The sequence below is a fragment of the Cupressus sempervirens genome, chromosome 3, assembly GCF_028749045.1.
Source record: "Cupressus sempervirens isolate cs-2001-9-10 chromosome 3, ASM2874904v1, whole genome shotgun sequence".
NCBI lineage: Eukaryota > Viridiplantae > Streptophyta > Pinopsida > Cupressales > Cupressaceae > Cupressus > Cupressus sempervirens.
The window spans coordinates 25,152,732-25,177,998 of record NC_143120.1 but is presented as its reverse complement, the minus strand read 5'-3'; the positions used below and the strand labels follow the sequence as shown (position 1 = coordinate 25,177,998).

The 25,267-nt window shown below is 34.8% G+C and overlaps 1 protein-coding gene across 1 annotated transcript in view; it reads left to right on the top strand.

Moving 5' to 3' along the window:
• The first annotated feature begins 15,168 nt into the window (after nt 1-15,168).
• LOC149564581 (Plastid-lipid associated protein PAP / fibrillin family protein) overlaps nt 15,169-25,267 on the top strand; it is a 35,418-nt gene continuing 25,319 nt past the window's right edge. Inside the window, exon 1 of the mRNA XM_089818124.1 lies at nt 15,169-15,287. The gene's annotated coding sequence lies outside the window, so the exon portion shown is untranslated. The remainder of the gene's footprint in view (nt 15,288-25,267) is intronic.

The window sequence follows — 25,267 nt, the reverse complement described above, 5'->3', positions numbered from 1 at the left end:
GATTTACAAAGATAGGAAGAGCAGAAAATTGACACTATCTCAGGCTGATTATGTTGAGAAGGTGTTGCAACATTTCTCTATGGAGAATGCTAAAGCTATCAGCACACTTTTACCCGGTCATTTGAAGTTGACTAAGGAGTTGTGTCCCAAGACACACAAAGAAGAGGATGATGTCCAAGGTACCCTATGCTTCAGCTGTAAGAAGCTTGATGTATGATATGGTATGTACAAGGCCAAATATTGCACATGCAATGGAAGTCATTAGTAGGTATATGAGTCATCTAGGAATTGAGCATTGGAATGTCATCAAGTGGATTTTCAGATATTTGAGAAGAACATCCAATAAGTGTTTACACTTTGGGGGCTCTACTACTAATTTACAAGGCTATGTTGACTCAGACTTGGTAGGGGATATTGATACCAAGCGGAGTACTACAAGTTATGTCTTTACTATTGGTGGGGCAGTGGTGAGCTAGGTTTCTAGGTTACAGAAAGTTAATGCTTTATCCACTATAGAGGTAGAGTATGTTGCTGCTATAGAAGTAGCCAAGGAGATGATATGGCTTCAATTCTTCTTGCAAGAATTGGGACACCCTCAGAGGGATAATCATTTGTTTACAAATAGCCAAAGTGTTATTCATCTTGCTAAGAATTCAACTCTGCATTCAAAGACAAAACACATTCAGTTGTGGTACCATTTCATTTGGTCAATTTTGGATGATGGACAGTTAAAGCTGGATAAGATACATGCAGATGAAAATCTAGTGGATATGTTTACAAAGGTCATAACCAAGGAGAAGTTGAACTCCTCTTCAGATCCAGTTGGTCTTCTAGACTAAACATGCATAAAAGCACAAAAGAGTCCAGGGTGGTTTGATCTAGTGGGAGCCCCATGTGGTAGCGGTATTGCTACAGGATTAGTCTCCAAGTGGGAGATTGTTGTCTAGTGTGGAGTCTGATCAATTTGTGGTGGTTGATTGTTAGTGGGAGATGGTTAGTTTGTGATGACTAATCAGGGAATTATTGTACATACTTCATAAATTCTTTGAAAAAAAAATTGGGCAATGGCCAACATATGCCCGACATATGCCTAGCATGTTGTAACCCTAAAGCGGCATAAAAATACTTGTATAAAAGGGGTTAGGGTTAGGGATTGTTTCATTTGTAGTGATGCAAAATTGGTTCTTGTAGTGGTATTGAGTTGTAAGGGATTACAAATTATAATTAGGTTGTAATCATTGGATTGTGTTATTTTTAGTGTGATCTATTATTTTTTGTTATTGGTTATATTTGCTTGTAATTTTTATTCCTGTCTATGGTTTAATCCTAACAATAACTAGTGATTCAAGTATGTTTGATAAGTTGGTACATTATAGTGGAATTAGTTTCAAGTTTGGGAATGATGCACCATATTATGTGAGAGGTAAAGGATCAATTATATTGGATGATAAGATCAAATGTGATAATTTATATTGGGTTGAAGGTCTAAAATATAACATGTTGAGTGTGGCACATTTGACCAAGTCAAGTTATAGAGTTGAGTTTCAAAATAGGAAAGCAAAGATCTATGATGCTACTAGTGAACTAATTGGAAGTAGAGGGAAAACTAGAGGTACCTTTTTCTATTAGACCTATCTGATGAAACATGTTTGTTTGCATAATTTGAAAATGTTTGGCTATATAATAGGAGCCTATGTCATGTGAACTTTGATAATCTTGTTGAGATTATTAAGAAGAAGAGAGTAAGAGGATTTCCAAAGCTGAGTAAAACTAATAAGGTAATGTGCAAAAATTGTCAATTGGGAAAAATGGCAAAGTCTAGTTTCAAGAGAAAAGTTTACTCTTCTAATGATGTTTTGAAATTAGTTCATACTGATTTATGTGGTTCTATTGGAGTGTAAATCTAGTATGGTTATATGTACTTTATCTTATTTGTTGATGACTACTCTAGGATGATGACTATGATGTCTCTTAAAGAAAAATATGATGATTTTCGAATGTTCAAGTCGTATATGGCTAGGGTTGAGAATGAAATAGGTAAGAGTTTAAAATGCTTGAGATCTAATAGAGGAAGAGAATTTATATCTAAATAATTTAACATATTCTATAATGATAGAGGTATTATAAGGAAGATGCATGTACCTAGAACTCCACCACACAATGCTATAGTTGAAAAATGCTATAGTTGAAAGAAGGAATAGATCTATCATGGATTATGCAAGAACGTTGATGATGGAAAAGAATGTCTCATAGTAATTATGGAGATAAGTTGTGAGTATTGTTGTCTATAACTTGAATTGGGTACAAGTCAAGAAAGGTACTGATGAAACACCTTTTGAACTTTGGTATGGTCATGTACCTAATGTGAATTACTTTAAAAAAATTGGAACAAAATTTTATATTCTAAAAGATACTAGGAAAGGTAAACTTGATGCAAAAAGTGATGAAGGGATATTTCTAGGATATTCCACAAAGAGTAAGGCATATAAGTGTTTGAATTCTAATAATAAAAATATTGTGGAAAGTGAAAATGATAGAGTTGATGAATTTGCTGAAAAGAATGAAGTAGAATGTAAGAAGGAACCTCAAGATTATAGAAATTTTGTATATGTCTACGAAGGAGAACCTAGTACCATTCCTAAACCTAAGAGACTAGTTAAAGTGATTTAGATTGATGACATTGTTGAGTCTCAACAAAGGAGTGTTGTTGAGCAACAACAACCTATCGAGTGCCAAGCTGTTGAAGTCGAGCAACAAGAAAAGACTACCGACCATTAGATGGATAAACCTATGACACACCTAGAGATACAACAAGAGGGATGTGAAGATATTGAACATATTGAACCAACTAAACTACCACAAGAAGTAAGAAGATATGAACATGTGCTAGAAAAGTATGTAAGAAGACAACATACACTAGATAAAATAATTAGACATAAAGATTCAGAAGTTATGACAAGAAATAGATTGAAGAACGATACATGTTTGTTATGTGAGTTTGAAACCAGAATAGTTAAGGATACACTTGAGAATGAGGATGTTGTAAGAGCTATGAATGAGGAAATAATTATATTGAAAATAACAAGACATGGATACTAGTACCTAGACTAAAGATCAATAATGTGATTGGAACAAAGTGGGTATTCAGAAACAAGATGAATAATAAAGGTGAAGTCACAAGGAACAAGGCAAGACTATTATGTAAGGGATATGCAAAAGAAGACGGAATTAAGTTTGGAGAGACATTTTATCCAATTGTAAGATTGGAAGGTGAAAGAGTTATTTTCTTGCATATGTTACTTACAAAGGTTTCAAAGTTTATCAAATGGGTGTGATCTCAAAATTTCTAAATGGCATACTAGAAGAAGAAGTCTACATTGAACAATGTGAAGAATTTATCAAACCTAGAAACATAAACATGGTGTGTAAGTTACACAAATATTTGCATGGTTTGAAACAAGCCCCTAGAGCATGGTATTAAAGATTACATACTTATTTGGTAAAAATTGGTTTTGCAAGAACTAATGACAACAACAATCTGTATTTGAAGAGTGAATTTGAGAACAAGGCATTGCTAGCTAAAAAAATTGTTGATAACATCATATTTGGAGGACAAGACTCGTTGTGTGAAATTTTTGCAAATGAAATGAAGAAAGAGTTTGAGATGCCAATATTTGAAGAGATTAAATTCTTTGCTAGTTTACAAGTCTATCAAAAGAAAAGATGAATATAAAATACATAATCAAAGTATATAAAGGAGATAATAAAACTTTTGGTATGGAAGATTCAAGATGAGTTGGAACACCTATGGCATAAACTTTCAAAGGATGATGATTCTATAGAGGGAAATCATACATTGTATATATCAATGATTGGAAAATTGCAATATGTTGTTCATAGAAGACCTAACATTGCATTAGCAATTGGAATAGTTGCAAGATTTTCTACTAATCCAAAGGAGAATTGCATGATAGTTGTGAAAAGAATAATGACATATCTGAAAGACACATAAGACTATGGTTTATGGTACAAGAACAATGACAAGTTTGAGCTAAAAGTATATACAGATGTTGATTGGTCTAGTAATGTTGATGATTGAAAAAGAACTAGTGGATGCACTTTATTTCTAGCAAAGAGGATGATTTCATGGACAAGCAAGAAGCACAAATGTATTTCACAATCCACATTAGAAGCTGAGTATGTTGCTGCAGTAGTAAATTGTTCAAATATTGTCTAGATTAAACAATTGTTAAAAGGTATGAAGGAAGATATTATTAAACCTATAGTGATCTATTGTGACAACAAGTGCTATAAACATTTTAAAGAATCATGCGATGCATACAAGGACAAAGCATAGTGAGATCAAGTATCATTACTTGAGAGAGTTAGTGCAATATAAAGAAGTGAGGCTTGAATATGAACACAACAGAGAAGATAGCTAACATATTCACTAAGGCACTACCTAAAGAAGTACATATGTACTTAAAAGACATGTTAGGGGTCATTCCCCTATCTAAAACAAACTGAGAAGAGATATAGCATAGAATCAAATGTGGTTATCAGAATATCTTACATATTGATGCAAGAGATCACACTTTAGGATTTGCCTAAAGGTGTGGAGTGATGTGAAATAGTGAGAAAAGCTAAAAAATAAGTTGTTACTTGATGATAGAGGAAGTAATACTATAGATAAAAAACAATTGATATTTGTATGAAAATAGAGATATCTAACAATGAACCTAATATGACTTGAAAGTCTTTGGAATTTTTGTCAAAGAGGGAGAGAAGGATGTGTGTGTGTGTGTGTGTGTGTGTGTGTGTGTGTGTGTGTGTGTGTGAGAGAGAGAGAGAGAGAAGGATATGGTGACCATGAAGGAGTAATATGACAAATGAAGCAAAAGAGAGTGATAGACAAGATGATAAGAACATGAAGTCAATATTTAGAGGGAGCATATTTGAGATAATAGATGAGAATGAGAATGAGGTGAAGGATATTAATGAAGATCTACCTACTTGAACACAAAGGGAGCTGAGCATTGAAACACTTGAGGTGTTGGTTAATTTTTGGATTGTATAGTAACTTAGAAGGTGTTGTATTTAGAAGGTTTTGCCATCAATGCCAAAGAGGAAGATTGGTGGAACTACAAATATGGAACAACTGTTATGTTTTCATTGATGTCAAACCTTATTGGTAAGATATTTACTAACAATGTAGAGTTCCATATCACTTGATTGATGAAGAGGATTTGAGAAGCAGAGATCATGAGATGACCTAGTGAAAGGTTGAGTTGAGATGTAAAAGTGTGATGAAATTACAATAGGCACTTAATAAGTTAGTAACTGATAAGAGAATGTGTTGTTTATTCAATATAATAAGAAAGGAAGAAAGATTAGTTGTGAAGCAACCAAGAACCTGAAGCAAAAGATTAAGAAACTTAAGCACTATCGAGTAGAACAACCTTGGCTGAGTATTGAGAAGAATCTTACAGGCCTCATCCCCAGAATGATCTCTAATAACCCACTTGGCACGCAAGGAAATATCTTTCTTGTGAGTGGATATAAGGCTAAGGTCACCAAATTCCTTGGACAAGCAACAATACTCCCAAGAGACTCTGTGAAAGCCATGATACTAAGAAGTCAAAGCTTAGAGAAAATCTCTAAGAAGGTTCTCCAACTTGGAATAAGAGCCTTTGGGTGGAGCCCAATAGGAGAAATGGTTCACATGGGTAGCAAACAAGACCTTGGAGAAAATTTGGAATTTACCAGCCAAAGAAAGCGGTTTGGTAATCTAATAGTCCAAATTTTTGGAGATTTTGTCAAGCATGACATTCCAAAGGTCCATTGTAGAAGCTTGAAAAGCAAAAGGGATACCCAAAAAATAAATTTTTTTGCCATATTGGATCCATTTCCACTAGTATTGACCTAGACAAGGTTGAGAATGGAGGAAGAAATGTTTATAGCAGAGTGTTTTGTGCCACTAGATGGCTGACCCAAAAGCTAGACAAAAATTATCTAGGCATTAGAGTGCACTAGAGACCTTGTACTTGTCATCAATGAGGGCGAGGAAGGAATCATCAACAAAGTGTCCATTAACAAGTTGAGTGGAGTACTCAAGATGATAAATACCTTGAACACGACCAAAGGAGATGAGGTGGGCTAGAAGTTAACCAAACACTTCAGTAGCCAAGACCTACAAAGTAGGAGCCAAATGACAGCCTTGACGAATGAATATATAAAGGTCAAAGGCCTATGATTAATTGCCATTAATGATAATACAAGAAAAAGCATCACCAAAAACAATATCCACAAACTAAAGAAAGATAGGTCCAAAACGTAAAGCTTTTAGCATAACAAGAATGAAGGGTTATTCAATGTGATCAAAGCTTTGGAAAAATCAATTTTGAGAAAGAGAGTGTGTTTCTTAGAACTACGAGCCCATTTTATGCCTTCCCATACAGCAATTATGTTGTCAAAGATATAGCAAGATTTGGTAAAGCTTGTCTTCTCTGGAGGAACAACCAGGGGAAAGCAATGCTAGCTTTTCAACATCGCAACTTTGGTTATGATATTATAGGAGACATTTAACAAAGTGATAGGCCTCAATTTGTAGATATCTTCAAGATCATTAGCCTTAGGTATAAATTTTATATTTCCTTTGTTGATAAGGTTACCTAAAGATTAAGAGTGAAATGGTTCTAGGTAGACTTTGTGAAGCTCAAGCCCAATGGAATCCCAAAAGGTTTTGCAAAATTCACAAGGGAAACCATTGTACCCAGGAGCCTTGCCATCTGTCAGGGAAAAGACATTCACCTTGAGGTCACTAAGAGTGAGAAATTGCTCACAAAAATCATGTTTCTCAACCACAAGCCGCTTAGGAGTAACAATGATGCATTCATTCAAAGCTTGTACTCACTTTGAAAATTGATCTTAAGTGGTGAAAATATTTTCATAATGGCGAACAAAGGATTGAAGAATGTTAGGAAGGGAAGAAAGAATTTGTTTCCCTTCCTTAATTTTTTTTAATCCCAACCAAAGTATGCCAAGATCTAAGATCTTGAAAGAGTTCCTTTGAGGCTTGGTCACCAAACTTAAGCCAGTGGAGACAGGCTTTGATCTGGCCCCCTCTAGTAGTGTAATTGTCAAAAACCTTCTTCTGATGGCAAAGATTGGCAAGCCTAAGTTGTAGGTATGGATCAAATGGATTCAAGACCAGAGCCTCTGAAGCTGCACAAAAAGATTTGGTGGTGGCATCATAGGACCACTTGCAGTATAGAGAAAGTTGTGTATCATTGATTTGAAGAAATCTTGTCATACAGGTGATGGCAACATTCCATCGTTGAATCCACCCAAAATGGGTGTGGGGCCGAGGCTTTAACTTGCAAACACATAATATGTGATCCATAGTGGGTTCATGACTCAGAAATGGTGTGTTGAGAAAAGAGTTTTGGAAGGATGCCTCTAAGTTGTTTTCTAGATGATAGTAAAGAGAATGAGGAAATGATCTGACAAAGTCACATCCGACAGAGGAATGACATGCAATTCTCTTTCTTCAAAAAAAGAGAAAAAAGTGTGCATATATAATTGCATGATCAAGTCTTTTAAAAACCTTATAAGAGTCATCTCTAAAATTAGACCAAGTATGATAATTCCCACCAAAATGATGACGATGGGCATTGGGATAAAAAAAGACTAATTTATTGTGCATGTAGTATTGATCTTCTCTCTCTAGTTGTCTACCGGAATGCATAATACCTTCTTTATCAGAGGCCAGCTTAATCATATTGAAGTCCTCACAAACAAGCCAAGTGGCAGGTGGCAAAGAATCATCCATCCAATGCCACAGCTAGATTTTCTCAATAAAATTATTGGGAGCATAAAAATTAACTATCCCAAAAGAATGATTATGGAAAGACCAACAAAATCCACACAATCATATACATGGGTTCAGAATGATGAGAAATAACATAATAAGATAAACAAGGTGAAAGGATAGTGACTACACCACCTCAACCAACTTCATGTTGGGAAGGAAAAATTAGGTTGTTTGGCCTAATAACACAACAAGCAACAGTGAGCAAAAATCTTGAAATCTTAACTTCCTGTAGACAAAGGATGTCTAGGGTACCAAGCCAATGTCTAGTATCTTGGACATAATATTTGTAAGGAAAGTTTGTGAGACCCCACACATTCCATGAGAGAAAATTCATGGAAATAGTTCTTCCATATCATCCTTGTGCTCGAGAGAGGAGAAATTGTTATGCAAAAACAAACTGGAGGTGAAAGTAGGAGAAGAGTCACAACTAGAGTGTATTCTTCCCTTCTCTTAACCATCATTAGGGTTTTCTCCATGACCATATGGGCTATGAGAGCATCACAAGGGATGAGACCCAAGTGGGACCACCATAGACGTCACCTGGGGAGTGCAAAACTAGAGGTGAAAGTAGGAGAAGAGTCACCACTATAGATGATTCTTCTCTTCTTTGAACTGCCATCAGGGTTTTCTCCATGATCATCTAGGCTATGAGAGCATTGCAAAGTATGAGACCCAAGTGAGATCACCATAGACATAACCTAGGGAGTGCAAACTCACACAAGTCGAGATGCACTCACAGATGAAGCTATCCCCTGGTGGATAGGGTTTGAAATGGGTGATGAAACCAATGGTGTTATTGGTGTCATGGAAGAAGTAACAAGGACAACAAAGGCTAGATAGAGGAGGACCCTTGTTGCTTGGATGACAAAAAAGTCTTACCCTTGTGCACTACAATTGTTCATTCATCTTTCTTGGCATTTTCAGTAGACTTAACCTAGGTCTCTTTGATAGGAGTTAGTTTGCAAGGCACAACTAGAGGGTAGTCCTTGATCTTGTGTTTAGTCGATTAACACTGATAACATGTGTTTGACAAGTTCAAATATATCACCTTCTAAGTAAAGGTTTGTGCTCTAACATGAATTTCCATGGTTTCTTTGAGATCTGGGGAGAGCTACACTTCAACATAAACCCTCCTTTGAGAACGTGCATTGAAGAACTTCTCTAGTTCCATGCAAACCACTTTGCCAAGGGTTTGAGAAATAGCATGGATACAATTTCAACAAGGTACAGGGAGACCCTAGAAGTCAACCCAGACAGGTACTTTAAGTTTCTTATCATCCAAGGAAGAGACATCCCAAGACCACCATTGGAAAACTAGCAGTGAAGACCTAACTAACCAGGGCCCATGGTTGTAGATCGCGTCAGTCTGGGAAGGGTTAGCAAACCAAAACCAAAAAAGGCCTTTGTAAGGCTTTGAATGTCCTTGATTCGGATTCCATGACGAGTCCCGATCCTGGCAACCCATTCTTTGAGCATGCTTTAAGGAGGAGACCAACCCACAAAGTGTTAGAGTAATTAGATATTTCTTAATTAACTCTAGTCTACTTAAGCTAAACTTTAGGCATCTAATAACTAATTCTTTTATTAATTATTATAATGCAACCAATGTTAGACCTTTTTAGGGTTTTGATCTCCTTTATAAGGATGATCTCTTTTTGTAATTAAGCAATTCATTGTTGATTTTAGCAATCTACTTTTTTGCTCATCAAGAATGTCTCGTCTATGGATCTGACAATTTTTGCCTCCATAGCTTTTTGCTTCTCTCTTCTATAACAGGTGTTTGCATGCAGGTGATCCTTGGGAGTTGTGGGGTTGATCTTTCATCAACTTCAACGTGGTATCAAAGCTCAAGATCTTCATGCCCTTGTTATATTCTTGAGAGATTTGACATCATTTTTTAGATCTGTGGCTTTTAGAGGAATTTATATTAGATTTGGAGAGGTTCTATTTTTTTGAGCACTTTGATCGCAAATGGACATCATTGTTGAGCTTAGAGCACTTTAAAACCTCCATTTCCATATAAATTATGTCCAATTCAAATGCTGTTGAAATTTGAGGCAAAAAAAATTTGCACCCAGTTCATTTTGACCTAGGCACACAAATCAAAGCGATGATTTTTTATATATTATTTTTATCAAAAATATTTATTTTTACCCAAAAATCTTCTTGCAAAATTGCTTGTTTGAAGGTAGGGTGACTATGATTTAAAGCTTTGAGAAGAGGGTATATTTTTTTAATGAGAAAAGCACACTATTTTGTGTGCATGGTACACATGTGAGCTTTGTCAGGGCCCTTGCAAGTGTACTCGCCTTCTTTGGAGACATCGCCATGCACCAATGGACACCATGTAGGCTTGAGTTTCTTATTGCCAAACGACTCCTTTTGGAATTTGTGCATTGTTCACAAGGGTTCTTTGAATGTCCATGCTTTCACTCCTAGCAACACTTTTTCTAGCTTCTTGTCAACATTCAAGAGGTCCTATCAATAGTAATGAGACTTCTAGCCATATCTAGGCCCTTGTGCGATCGATACTTTTGTGCCTGTGATTTGACTTTGGCCTTTGTTCCACTGTTCCAATATTGACTTCGGTTCATTTTTCTTGGCATCCCCTATCCTTTATGTCTGGCGCGAATTTTGGTGGAGAGGTTTATTTTGGGGTGAAAAATCTAGAGAATGCCCATTTTGTGGGAATCTCATGCCTTTCCATGCACTCACCTCTATACTAGCTTGTGGCCGATAGTTACTTTGGGGTTTTTTTACAACATTGAGAGTATGAGACACTTATTTTTGAGGGGAGCCCTTAACATCACTCAACCTCCAATCACAATTACTTCCTATTTTGGGTGGTAATGGAATTTTACAAGGGATAATGTCCATGACAAAAATGTTGGTTTTGCTGTCCCTGTTTTTTGCTGCTGCAAAATTATTGTCTCGATCTTTTGTACTATGACTTTTGAAGCTTATGATGAGACTCTCTTCACAAATGAATGAACTTTACCAGTTGGCATCAGTTGCATTTTGTTTACTAGTTTCTTGGGTGGAGATGGTAGCTCAGTTTGGTGGAAGTTGGAAATGGTTGTAGTGTTCAACCTTGCCTATCAATTGATCAATTTCAATAGGTGGAGGTAGTCATTTTGTAGAGGGCATCACTTTGTGGGAAATGTTTGTGGTTGACCTTTTACTGCATATCAACATTTTTCCTACTTTAGTGTGCATTGATTAGGAATTTTTATGTGTGTAACTTTCTGTATCAGTTCCATGGTCTTTGGTGTTGATTGTGGTTTGCACACACAATACCTACCTTTGTTATCGATAGTTTGTGAGTTTTTTTCGATTTCATTATGTCTTGGGCAGTTTTTGGAGATCACTTTTTTTGGCACATGTTGGAAACCTCCACACCTCCACCTTGGGAGTCAACACATGTGGCCCTTTTCCCTCCCTCTTGCCTTGAGCCTACCACTGGTTCCTCCACTGCTTTGGTCGGTGGAGCACTTGAGGAGTTTATTTTTGGGCTGATGTAAAGCATGCATCCAAGTCAACAAGAATTCCTCTTTTTTAGGCATGGAATGGGCCTTGGATCCCATGTCACTTCTTCTTTGGTGATAATTTTGTTGGGCTTCATTCTCTCCTACTCACATCAAGTATGTGGATTTGACTTCTTTGTCTAGTGAATAAAATTTGGTACACCTTATGTCCTTTGTGTTTGTCATGATTGATGTTGGATCTTCATTGGTAAAAAAAAATTGTGATTATATTTTGGAGGTATTCTTTTTTACACATGAATTTTTATTTGCCACCAGCTTTTTTTCCAACACCGGCAAGTTTATATCTAGTAGAGGACAATATTCTAGCATGTTTGACTTATTTCCACTTGCTTATTTTGGCCACCGGATTTTTATTTCTAGCGTCGACCCTTTGATCCAACAATGGTGTCTTTTTTGACATCTTGTTTTGTTTCTAGTGATTGATATTTTTCTGATAGGGGTCATTTTTAGCATTTTTTGCCTTAACAGTTGTTTGACCATTAAATTTGGGCTCTTCACTTGCTGACATCAGCACCATGTCAACATTGCATTAGCATTCCTGTCACCTCTTCGGGCTCTGTTTGGACCTACCTTCGACTTTTTGCTCATATCTTGGGCATATGGACTCCATTTTTTGCAAACAAAATATCGCCAGAAAGCTAGTTCTGAGGTTGTCACAGTGGTATGATTCATTTTCAATTTTAAATTTTTTATGGCTTTTTCTACTATTAAAGTTAGGGGTACATTTTTGCACTCTAGGAGACATACCTTGAGCATCCAATCTCCGATTTGGGAATTCTTTATATCGTTGGAAAGGACTTTCTGAGACCTTTCCAGTGATACTAGTTGTTTTTCCAAATTCTTCTCTAGGCACATTCTATTCAATCTTTTGCATTTTTGCATTTTGGTAGATATCTTGGTTGTTTCAAGTCTAAGGATCAATTTTGTTGCTTTAGTTGATTCATCATGATTTGTACTATCTATTGCATTAGTTTTATGTCTCTTCTAGTCTATTTAGACATCATTTGTATGCATTCTTGCAAACACACTAAGATAAAGTGTCATACTGCATCTGTATTTTTGTTTCAGTTGTTTTGCCTTATTTTGCCTTATGATTTGAGTAGTGTCATCTAAGGATACTCATGCAGAATATTGTATTCTTAGAATTCATTATGTCTTGTGCCTTATTGTACATGCACTACTCATAATTATAGTGCCATGGGAGGTTGATGTTTTGCCTTTGTTTGTCATCTTCCTTTGTCTAGTGAGTGTCCCTTCCCTGAAATTAGCCAGATTGATCACCTCAGTACACATATATGTACTCATTTGTGCATCTTGATCATGGTTCCTTGACATACAGTTCTTTGGGCCCACTTTTCCAGTTGCCTGTCACCTCACCCTTGTTTGCATTAGGGGGGGTTCTTCTATTGTTTCTCATGCTTCTTTGGTTTGATTGATCAACTCTTCAGGCTTTGGTGTTTTATACCATTTGTATCTTCAAGTTTAGTTGTTTGCCTTTGTGTGCTTCCTAATTTAATGCAGATTACAATCTCCTCTATCTAGTCAGATTCTATTTCAGTGGACATTTTTCATATCAAAAATTACTTTTAATAGAGCTTTGCATCTCCTACATGCTTCAATGGTGTTCTTCATGATCATCTTTTGTTCCTATCTTCTGGGACATTCCCTAGTTTGGAGGCTTCTTCAATCCTTCACTAGTTCTTTTCAACATATTTTCCATCTCTTTTCGGAGTAGGCTTTTTCCTATGTGGCTTTTCTCTATTTCTCCTCTTTTTAGAGATTTGGTTGTGCTTGGGTACCTCATTAGGCTTTGTTGCCGGACCCAAATCTACTTCAGTAGTAGTTTTTAGGTTTTTAGCTACTCCCTAGTTTATCTAAATGGGGCATGTTAGGGTAATTAGATATTTTCTAATTAATTCTAGTCTACTTAAGCTAAACTTTAGGCATCTAATAACTAATTCTTTTATTAATTATTATAATGCAACCTAGGTTAGACTTTTTTAGGGCTTTGATATCCTTTATAAGGATGACCTCTCTTTGTAATTAACCAATTCATTGTTGATTATAGCAATCTACTTTTTTGCTCATTAAAAATGTCTCATCTATGGATCTGGCAATTTCTACCTCCATAACTTTTTGCCTCTCTCTTTTGTAATAGGTGTTTGCATGCAAGTGATTCTTGGGAGTTGTGGGGTTGATCTTTCATCAACTTCAACACAAAGTATTCTATCAAGGTATGCTTCTCTAACTAGCTACATGCATCATCAAACTCCTGAATATTAAAAACAATATCAGGGGAGAGCTTACCTTGTGAAACACTTTTAGAACAAGCTTTCGCAGTGGTTTGTTCAAAGGAGGCGCCATGAGCATCCGTTGCATCAACTCCAGCACTAGTATCACCTAGTAGGCTAAAGTTGGTCAAAGCTATAATAAAAACCCCTAATGCTCCCACAATTAATGTGGTATGATAGGTGCAAAACCATAGATGAATATTAAAAAAATTGTACTACATGCAAAACCCTAGCAGAGTGATTTCGATGGTTCATCTTTCAAGGCCAATAATCCAATGTTCCTTTTTAGGAAAAGATATTGTATGATAGGTTGGGATCTAGAGGTTATTCATTGATAGATTTGTGCTATAAATTTGTGCGTAGATGAAAGTTGTTCAAACTTAAGGATTATTTGAAGTACATTAGTGCCAATAACATTAAGGTTTTATTTGTATAATTATTAACAAATTGATATTAATAAAACAAGGATATTTACCTTTTACCTCTTGGAAGCAATTTTTTATAGGCTTAATTTATGTTTTACAAATTTATATGATCAAATTTGGGATGCATTATTTGATTTTAGTAATAATCTTGTGTTCATGTATTGATTATGTGTTTTATATTTGAAATTTTTCTGTTACACCGATACAAACAACTATATGATGCATTACTCCTCATTTTGATAATTATGTTGAACTTTATTAAGACTTGCTTTCTTATCTTTATTCGAAAGAAAGTCATTTGCAAATGATCTTACAATAAGTCAAGTATGCAAGGTTACTTTTAAACCCAATTTCTAAGAACTAAATTTTAAATTATTCTATTTTACCAATTCATATAAATTATTTTAATTTCTGAAATAGCATTTTACCTTCTACCCATCCACATAAAATATTGAAGATTTGTAATTACAAATAATACAATTTCTATTTTTTTCCACACATTTCAATGCCATTCTTTTTGAAAACCCATAATAAAACATAGAACACTATTAGATCCTTATGCATGTTGTAAACCTATACTTTTATACATTTAGTTTTATTATATAAAAATTGAATTAGACTTTCAAATCAAATACAGATCACCATATCTTGCACTTCTTTGGTGATTGCAGAGGCCACATGGTTTTGGTGGTCTCGGTTTTGGTGGCCTAGACGAGACAAAATCTCTGAAATCTCCAAGGCACTTGCAATTAAGGCAGCTGAATCAGCTTTTGCAGTCTCCAATCGAACGGCTGTCCTGCTTCCACCGAGGTCATCCCGCTCCCACCGCAAACATGAAAAATTCGCGAGGAGTCCGGACTTTGTCTTCTGCAAAAATATCCTCGCTGAATCGACGGCTGAGATCCCGCCACGCGTCACTGTCAGGACAGCCGAGGGTTTTCTTGAAAACGAGCTAATTAATAATGGGGACGACCCGACAGGTGTCCAAAATGAATATTGGTTCATATGGAGGCGGCTGACTGGCTGAGTCTGTCATCGGCAGAAGTAAATTTCTTCAGTTTCCCCTCGAATCCCCAGCTGAACGTTCCGAACCCCCGCGGAAGGTCGACAGTTGCCAAATATTCGTTCCAACCTTATGATCTATGACTTGAAGGTACTCGAATTCTATCTCGGCTCGTGCGATTTTGAAGAAAGATTTAGTTTCGTTATTTATTTATTCCTCGTACTTGTTTCTATCCTTTAAATTTTGCTGTTGAATGCAGAATACAAAAATCTTTAGATTAATTTTGTATTTGAGGTGTAAATCGTTGTTTTACAGAGCTGCTTTATCATTCTGCATTTTTGTTTCCGTCTGTATGAGTATTTTATTTCTATTAATTTCCGTTTGTGAGAATGCGGAAAAATAAAAACCCTTAAAATACTCAGAATATGAACTATTTTAGGTTTAGTTCCGGTAATTTTGAGTGACTGCAGTGGATTTAAAAGCATGAATGTTTACTTAAGATTGTTATTTGTAGTTTGGGCATTATTTGTATCAAGCGTCTCAACTTAGGAATTAGATAAAAAAATTGATTGTTTTGATAAGTGGGAGATAATTTTTACAGCAAGTTAAATTGTGATATTGCTATTAGAATTCACTCTTGTGAGCATCACCTAGATCCAGTGAGTGTTAAGTGTTCAATTTATTTTCATGAGAGATGGATTATGAATCACTACTCATGAAACATGGGTCAATGAGTTTGACTCAAAAAATTACACAGTTAATTCCTGATAGCAATATCACAAATTGACTGTTTTGTTTGTGCTCTTTTATGAAAGAGCCGTGATTTTAAGCTTGAAACTTGCTTTAAAGATTTTGCTTCTTTGAATAATGGCGGAAGCGTTAAATCAAGATTTCTACCGGTGAAATTTAGGCCAAATTAGTGTCTTTTCCTATGCTTTTGCAACCTGTCATTCCCAAGCAATGGCATGGAATTCCTTGAACGAGAAATTGCCACAGTTGATCCCTGTAAAGAACTTTGATTATCTATTTGACATTCAATCAAGTACTTCCTGGCCAATGGTCAATAATGCGCAGGCTGTCGTCCCTTCTGGGATTGAATGAAATGTAACGATGGAAATCAACTGTTCCCCTGTTTCCATGAAATCCGTTGGGTGAACATTGTAATTGGGCTTGGCAAACATAGAACACGAAGAAGAGCGAATATGAGTGGCATGGAAGTCTTGAAACAGTATTGGATTCTTATCGAAATGAAAATAATCTTCTGACATATCAAGCTTTTAAAATGTGAATATAAATCAATCGTGCCTGGCATTCATGGTGACTTTTGCACTGAAAGGGAATGTTTAAAATACTATTTTATCATTTTACCACGCTTATTAAGTTGCCTCCACAATAGACGAATCCAGGAGGGCGGAGAATAGTCATTGCCGCAAACAAAAGTGGATTTGGTTTCCCTCATGGATATTTTAGAAAGAAAGGCTAGGAACAAATATATACACACTATTCACTTTGTATTTGTTAATCCTAAAATAGGACTACTGATTGTTAATCCTAAAACAGGACTGCTGAGTGAGATCCGTACATCGACAGAATTCCTCTCTCGTAACGCATCCAGTAGAAAGCCAATTGCATTTGTGGTTCAGATGCAGGAAAAGGGGTACTATGAGAATGCACATTTTTTTACTATATTTCTCAATTAATCAGAAATCAGAAGATAAATTACGTTTTCATTTTCAATCAATTAATAAATACATAGGTGAGGAGAATCCATTCACAAGGAACCTGTATGAAGCACGTGAAACAGCATTCGATGCCAACTTCGAATTGGCCGAGTATGTTAGAGAACTTTTTTTAAAGTTTAGAATTTTTGAGAATGATTTACTATTGATTAGTTTGTGTTGCCCGTTTACAGTCCTTCCACGTTAAAATGGAGTTGTCAATGGAAATTGTGCCTTCCTCCCACTCTTTTCTGCAATGTGTTTGGCGCAATTTGTGACTTATTTGCCTCAATAAGTTTCGAAGTGTAGTCTTATCTCCACATGTAATAACATTTTCCCTACCTAGCCTTTGGAATAAAGTTCAACTGTTGAAGGCACTTGGAAATTAAATGGTCCATGTGTGCCTTTTGTGACGTTAGACTTACCAAATTTGTGAAGAATGAAAAGGCAAAGGAAAGTGCAAGAGAATAAGGTTATTAAATGGTCCACGTCTGCGCTTCATTAAGTTGTGGAACTGCACCAACTAGAAAGGTTATTAAAGTTCTTCAAGGATACGCGTGTTTGGCTGCAGAAATAGGAATAAAGGAATAGAAATAGTTATTCCGGAATAGAAAATGGGGTACATATTCCTATTCTCTGTTTGATTCAGCCAAAATGTGATGGGGAATTCATGGACCCAAAAATTTATGTTTTTTAAAATAAATAAAACTAGAATAGGAATACTTATTCCAATTCCACCTATTTAGGTGGAATCGCAAAATCTCATTTTTGGGTCAAAATTAGAATACATATTCCTATTTTATTTCATATTCCAATTCCAATTCGATGCATTCAAATGAAGAATTTAAAATTTTAAGAATTTACATATGCCTATTCCGCTTGTATTCCCATGGCCAAATGAGCCCTTATAGTATAAGGTGCTCATTGTTGAATAGTAGTTATCCAATCATGTCAAGGGACATTGAATTGGATAAATGAAACAGAGAGGGTTATATGTGGAAACTTGAACTAGTAGATTTGGACTTGATTTTTTATTTACTAAATCAATCTTAGTATTACAAGGTTCCCATAACATGGAACAATAGCTTTGAAATTGGATTGACTCAATTTTTGATTAATTAAATCAATTCTAATATTACAAGTTCCCCATAGGTCTTGTGGGTAGCATGTTGATCCAAGAACATTAACATCGGCTTCAGTGTCTATAAGTGCACAAAGCTTACAAGGCTTGATGTGTTGGATCTGAATAGTAAAAATTATACCTAGGCATGGACTAGGTGAACCCTAATCATGCATACATACCCTATTTGAGTTTCGCCTTTATAAATTATGATTTGGAGAGGACTGGAAAAGTGTGGCTTTGTACAAATTAAAAATTGTATTATAGGTGAGTGGACACCACATCAATATATTTTTCAAGAGCGAGATTTGTTTATACTTATTCCTTAGCTTCTTCTTCGTTATCAAGGTGGACTTAATTTTCAATTCATATCTACATTTGACAAGGAAATATTTGCATTCTTTTCGCCATTCAATTCAGTCGGCTTTATTAAGGAATGGATCAAATAGGTGAATTTTGTGTTAAGTACATGTCTTTGAAGTTGTAGGTTCTCATTTATTAGGTTGGCTTTTGAAAATATCTAACATGTTCATTTGTTCTTTAGCTCGTGCCCAACTATATTGAGAGAATTTTTATTTCCAATTTAGTACTAGTTTCATTCATGTTATAAACAATCTCTCTAATTTGTTCTTCTGGTATTTTATTGAGAGATTAGTGAGAGATGATCTTTTCCCAAAGGAATTTCTAGAAGGTTTTCCACTGAATTCTCAAATTCTCATCATATTGCATACTCAAGAAACCTCATAACCAAAAGAATCGTCATATCAGTGTAGATTTCTTCTATTGATGCATTAGGATCGTTAAGTAACTAAATATCTCCAAACTTAGAAGTCTCACTTAAAACAAGGCTTTTCTAGATTGGCTTTCTCCAATGTTCTTACCCTTCCTTTATTTTGGGGATGTCTCTTTTGAGGGCATTTATTGTTATGACATGATCCCTTACAAATGTAACAGGTAAGTGTGAAGTCTTTTCTTTTAGATTTATGTTTACTTGGGACAATTTTTTCATTCTTCCTTAAAAACCCTAAATAGGATTTTGATGAGCATGATTGACAAGAACCTTTAGAATGGTTTCTATGTATTCTAAAAGAAGATTTATTCTTTCTACAGCCATAAACATTTCTTGGTTATTTACAAATTATTGATTTTAGATAAGAAAGAACCTTTTTCTTTTCTTTTCTTTATCTTCTTACAAAGTTCAACATTAAAATTCTGAAGGTATGCTTCTAATTGCTCGGAAAAGCGGTATCATTGATGTTAAGATTATCTTGGTATTATTTAGGGTCTCAAGAATTATTTTTGTTTAGTAATCCCAAATTTTGGAAGGAAAGTATAGTACATGAAATCATTATTGCTTGTTGAACATGAGTGGTAGAAAATTTGATATTATTCTTTACAATATTCATCAACATTTCCCATATCACAGTCTATTGTTTTGAACGCGTTACAAGGAAGAATGTTTATCAGTATCTACTTGACCAACACAAGTTCTATTTAGTGTAGTATATACCCCATTTTCTTTGGCTCTAATCAAGTCCTCTTTGTTATATAAAGTGAGCTAATCCCATGCATCACAAGCAATGCTAGTGATTGTGTTCAGTGATTGGCTACTAGCTCGTTCTGTTGTAACACCTTCAACTATGTTTACTATGCAATCTATCCAAGATCTAAGAACATCTATACTTATTTTGTTTTCCAAAGGATTATACAAATCAAATCTTATCACTGGTAGTATATCATTGATGAAATTTTTCATGTGAAAGGTTAAAGTTCACCAAATTGACTACTTTCTGTCGAACATATTAATGGAGGCATCATGTCATGTACCATTTGTAGGATTGAATTCATTTTCTATTAGAGATGGAAAACACATGAGAAATCCCTTGTTAGCATGCTTTCTTTTGCATCTATTCAGATCAACTTGAGAATTTCGAAAAGTAAGTTTCTTTCTTTTTCATTTGATCTTTATTGATTGATCCCTAAGTTTATTTTTCTTACTGAGAACTATTTCTTCAATTTGCTTGAGAGTTTAAGTAATTGTCTAAGTTACTTGCATGATTTTGATTGCTCATTGCTTATGAATAACATCATTTTATTTTGGACAAACTAGTTTATTTGGGCTTGAGAAACCTATTATACTTTTGTTGAAGAGATAAATTGATTATAGTTAGCACAAAGGTTGGCATAATCATCTTGTAACTTCTTTTTTTCAAGTATCAAACAATCTTGTTCCAAGAGTAGTGAGAATAGTAAGGATATCATTGCTATTTTTTTCGTTGGGAGGCACAAAATTGTGTTTGAGAAAGAAATTCTTGGGTTTGTCGTTGAGTAGCATCAACTTGAATCAACATGGCTTTTCATATAGAAAGATTGGCCCAATTGAGAAATTTTCTCTTAGAAGGGAAATCAATTTTGCTTAGTCCAAAAACATGTTGGGGTTAGTACTCAATTTTGATCTTGACTTCAAGATCAATTTGAATGAAGTCTTTTCATTGTCCTCGAAAGATTAAAATTTCAAAAGTTGCTCTTTTCTCATCATTTTCTTCTGCCAAGTTTAGACTAGTGAACGAGATTTGATCTCCATAAAGAATTATTGCAATGCGACAAGAAGAAAATTGGTAATATTGACAATTATCACACTGAATACTACCATTGGTTAATTCATACCAATTTATTCAGTCGTTGTCTACCAACTTCGATTCCTACATAAAATCTAGCTATATAATTAACCAACCCAAGAAATATTTTCAAAGAGATTTCTTAAACTGTACCTCTACCTCTTCAATCTTTTTAAAAATATGGTTTTGTGCTTCTTTATGTCCACTAATAGAATATGATTTCCTATAATGGGAAAATATGCTATGCAAAATACCAAATTAGTAGGTTTGAGGCAGAATCTATGCCTTTTACATCTATTCAGAAAATGTTTTAGATGTTGTTGTTGGCAAGGAACCATATATGAAGGCATGTATGTCAAAATTAAGGGCAACATATTCATATAGTAAGGTCACTTGGAGTTATGTTCAGTTTTGGTTTTGGTTCATTGAGAATATTGACCAAGTATAGTTTAGGTAAATTGTCAGTAGTTATATTGTTTTGATTAGCGAGCTTAGTAGGGTAAGTTTTAGTGGCCACAATTTTGGATATAGTTAGTGTGATGTTTGAATATGATGTAAGTATGTTCACCTAAGTTGATATATTAGTTAACACATGTTTTAGTTGAAGAATGTGAAAAAAAGCTTATGTCAAAGAGTACAGGGCAAGTGATTAAGAACAAGCATGTTGGCCTAAAGAATTGAATTATCTTATTAATTCAATTACTTGGCAATTTAGGGATGACGTCCTAGATGTTAACCCTTAGTTAGCAAGTTTGGATAATTAGTTTTGAAAATGTGCCACATGTTTCATCATTAAGGTTGATTGGATAAAGTATTTGAAAAGGTATATAAAGCGAACAATTTACTCATGCAAAGTATGGTATCGGTACGTACATGACATGCAAGTTTCATGCATGACGTTTTGGTGATTAGATGTGAACTATTGATATATGGGCATAATCAGATGCAAGATATTCAAAGGACTTGATCAAATATTGCAGATATCAGTACAATCAGTTTTGGTATAAATTTATTACTCATTGTATATATCAATATCATTGTAGAGCAGTGAGCTCTCGTTGTATTATAACTACTAACATGGATAAGATCTCTAACAAGGCCTAGTCCTCTTGCAAGGACTAATGTACTAAATATATGTAATGACTCTGAACATGGTCTAAATTCCTAGAAAAAAAATTTCATACTAGTAAATTGTTATGGGTATCATCACCACTAGGTTTTCCCTGGGCCAAAGTTTCCTCGAAAATAAACATGGTGTTATGAGTTTCTTATTACTGTGTGCTTTACTTTTCAGTTTAATTATTTGTGGATGTATGTGGTTAAGTTTTGATATAGTTAGTTAAAGTAAAAGTGTTGCAATATTAATTCTCTCCCCCACTATAGTATTGCCTATTTCTAATAATTGGCATGAAAGTTTAGTTACCTAGAAGAATTTGCAGTTCGAGGAGATTCTCGATAGATACAAAGATCATTTCCATAATAAATTTGAAGTAGCGCTTGAAAATCTAGGCAAAGCTAATGGAGAAAAATAATGGCTATAGACGACACTCAAAGATGCACAAGATTATATTAAGGAGCTCAAGGATTGGATTTGCATTTCAAGGGTAAAAATAAAAGAGCTTGTTGAATAGATCAAGGAACCTAAATTAGATATTGAATCAATTTTGATTGCTAAACTCAAGTGGGAAAGTTAGGCACTTAAACATGAACTTGAAGTTATGTTACTTTAGTTGGCTAAGGTAGCCAAAGAAGGTAAATCTTAGAAAGAAAAACTTGAAGAAAATTTTAAAGGTAAAACTAATGAATGCAAAGATCTGAATGCTCAACTTGGAAAAGTAGAATCTGAACTTAATGATTCAAAGCTTAAGTACAAGGAACTTGATAAATATACTAACATTGTTAAAGGTGAGCTTGTTAAGACTAAGTCACATATGGAAAAGTTATATTCAAGAGCTGACAAGCTTAATGAGCAATCCATGCAATAAAATCCTAAGGGAGACATGACAAGATTTGGATATTATTTAGGTGAATGATCTAAGGAATTAGAAAACATACTATACAAGATCCTATGCAAGATCCTAAGTAGATAAAAAATCAGATTGAAGAACCTAAAGATCATAAGAGACCATTTAAGGGAAGATGTTATGCATGTAACAAATATGGACACACGAAGAAAGATTGCAAAGGTATTACCATTTAATATACATTGTTTTAATTGTTGGCTTACGGACCTAAATAACATGAATGCAAGAAACCTAATCTACAATCTCATGGAAGAACAAATGGAAGACCTTATATGATTGCAAGTTGACCTTTGGGAATCAACAATGTCATAAAAAATGGTGTCACGTGCTGCAAATGTAATAACTTTGGACACATAGCCAAAGATTGTAGATTACAAGAGAATCAAAATGGACCGAGGTATAGAAACTTTGTTGTTGATTGTAATAATTGCAATAATTTGGGACACATCTAGATACTAAAAATTCAATAAATCTATAAAACAGTGTAAGAACGCCTAATGTCAGAAGGAACAATTATGTTGAAAGATGAAATAATAGTATCAACACAATACTATATGAGAACATAAATGCAACATTTGTAAAGGAAAGTAATACTAGAAGTAGCAAGGCATGGAAAGAAAAGGAGAAGATTGGAAGAGAGAACAAAGGGGAAATGGTGTCAAGCACTGAGCCCTCGTCATCAACCTAAATGGCTATTATTTCCTTAGGGGGGGGCACTTCACTAATAAATCATCAAGCCCCAAAATTGTAATACTAAGGTATATGAGCTTGGTATGAGGTATGTGAATAATTATGGATCATGTATTTGTGTTCACAAATGTTGATATCATGTTCTGGATAATCACTACATATTTGAGCTTATATTGTTAATTCATGTAAGCTTTTGTACTATAACCTAACAAATTAATGGTAGAAGAGATTATTAAGGATTTAAAGAGTAAGAATGAGTTTTGCATCACCGTTGGAGTTACCAGAGACATCCGAGAGCTTGAAAGGATATTGGAAGGAGATTAGAAAGACTTCAAAGCAATTTGTGGAAGCCCTAATTGGATCACTATAAGGTATTTACATGAACTACAAACTCTCAATTTGAAATATTTATAGTTGTTGCTAAGCTATGTAATCATGGACAAGCATCAAGTTTATGATGTTAAATATAGACCAAGATATCAGTTCAAAAAGAATCCATTAGAGTTCATAGAAGACGACCCTGAGGGTGCATTCTCCCAAACACCAAAGGGCATACTTCATGTTGAGGATGTAAGGGTGTATGTTCACTATAAGTTTGAGTCAATAGGGAATGAACACATGTGATTTAAGTGAGATTTATAACAAAGATAAAACCCTCAAAAGTGGATATCAACATTTAAAGAACCTAAACATTATGCAATACTTGGATTGTGAGAAGTTTGATGAATGAGAGTGAGTTAAGATAACTTATTGAGCATAATTTATGAGAAAATCTTTTAGATTGGAGATGAACCAATTATGATCATCATGAAGGAGTTGATACATCTAGTCACAAGTTTAGACATTGATACATCTAGTCACAAGTTTAGACAATGGAGGATCAATGTCAATTGCGACCAAGATGGTCAAGAAAGAGGTTGAAACAAATATTGGAAGTAAATAGGATAAAAAGGAAATGACACTCTCAAATATAAGAAAACAAGATGTTAGGGTAATTGCTAAGATATTAGGCTACAAGATGCATTACAATAGTAGATATACTTCATTTTCTACAAGGGTAATACAAACAACCTACAAGATGGTAGTTAAAAAAGAACACTTTGGTATATGTGAGATTTTGAGATCAATATTGGAAAATCTAAGGATAAAACATGACAAGTCACAACCTTTAGGTTTGGATCACCGATTCTTAACATATTCTTTCATATTATTCATAAGTTTCCAAACATGAATCCTCATGCTTGGACTAATGACAAACCTACAATGGAGATAATCACAGAGCACTATCATACACAGTACAAAGGAAACATTACAAGTAATTTATTTGGTTTGTTTAAAGTATTTTAGAGACACGTGAAGTAGACATATAGGATTCCAAGATAAGTAGTTGAGAAATGCACTAAGACTATGTGCCTCATGATAGAGATAGATGTCACATGTTTGGAAGCGGTAGAACAAAGAGAAATATTCGTTCACCCTCTTGGTTATGAGGTAAGTTAAGAAATGCTTGAACAATATGCAGATATTATGTTGGCTTCACATAGGGATAAGAATGTAGAAAGATGGTGAACCTATAAGGAGAAGTTCAACCACATTAGGGAAAAATTATACAGAGGATCTAGAAAAGGAAAAGTAGAAAAAATGGTTGAGAAAAAATGTACAACTGAAGAGGATTGGATGAAAGTGAAGAAGAGCACCAAATTTACTACCAAGGCTCAGATAGGTAATACTGGTGCAAAATAAAAAAAGGATGACATTGCAAAGAATGTAGTGGTTTAGATCCACCTACAGTTCAAATTTTTGAGGTAGAGGTTACACATCAACATCTTAGAGCCACAAGATGATCTACAAGGACCTCTCCTTTTTTCAAAGCAGAAAAAACCAACTCAACTAGAAAGAACAAGAGCTACAAGGAAAAAAACCGAGGTACAAGGCCTAATCCAAAGAAGAAATAAGTCAC